Below are 879 nucleotides of genomic sequence, written 5' to 3'. Positions count from 1 at the left end.
GAGGCAAACTCATCCTTTCCATTCTCTCCCCGTCCCCCCCCCCCCCCTGCCCGCCCACCAGCACCTCCTTCTTCCTCTCTAGTGTTTTCAGGGCACCAAAGACAGGGTTTTTAGGAATTCTCTTTCTTCAATGTCCTATGTTACCCAAAGCCCCTCCCTGAATTTCAGCCCCACAGGGCATCTACATCTCCCACCCGCTTCTTTTTTGGTAGGGTAAGCTGCGAGCTGCAGCAGGAGACCGATATTCAAGTCCCAGAGCTCTGCCCCCCGAATTCCACGCATAACCCCCTTCTCTAGGCAAACGGAGGATGCCAACCAACACTTCCCAAGCTCTCCCCTCCGTAGCCTCCCCACGCCACAGTACCTGGCTGCCAGTCACCTCCCACCCCGGGGCTCCGCCGGCTCGGTCCCACCGCCGCTGGCTCGGCAGCGGCGGCAGATCCGCGGAAGGAGCTGGGCTACTGTGACATAATTCCCTCAGCCTCAAATCAAACTTTTCGTGCATTTTTTTTCCTCCCTATTTTACCGCGTCAAGCCGGGGAGTGGTGGGGGGCAGCGAGGGGAATGTCACAGCCGTCCCATTCCGGGAATGGAGCTGATTGAAACTAGGCGGATTTCAGGGAACCCTCCCCGCCTATCTCTGGTTCCAACCAGAAGTAACTTTCCAGGAAGTAGCCGAGGTTAAGTCGTTAAGCAGGCTAAGCCGGCGGGCGGCGGGCAGCGGGCCCCGGGAGCCCGGGAGCAGCGCGGCGTAGCTGCTGCCCCACCGCTGGCCCCTGGACTCCCTCTGTTCGTCCCGGTCTCTCTGTCTCTATCTCTGTCTCTGTCGCTTTCTCTGTCTGTCTCTGTCTCTCTGTCTCTATCTCTATCTCTGTCGCT

At 59.0% G+C, this 879-nt stretch overlaps 1 protein-coding gene across 1 annotated transcript in view; it reads right to left on the bottom strand.

The window, feature by feature from the left end:
• BCL6 (BCL6 transcription repressor) overlaps nucleotides 1-879 on the bottom strand; it is a 22,613-nt gene that overhangs the window by 12,885 nt on the left and 8,849 nt on the right. The gene's annotated exons all lie outside the window — the stretch shown is intronic.

Source organism: Petaurus breviceps, unplaced genomic scaffold, assembly GCF_028583685.1.
Source record: "Petaurus breviceps papuanus isolate PSGF00001 unplaced genomic scaffold, PetGlider_PUasm1.0 173, whole genome shotgun sequence".
NCBI classification, from domain to species: domain Eukaryota; kingdom Metazoa; phylum Chordata; class Mammalia; order Diprotodontia; family Petauridae; genus Petaurus; species Petaurus breviceps.
Note: the sequence above shows the minus strand (reverse complement) of the source record. Positions and strands in the feature narration are given on the sequence as shown.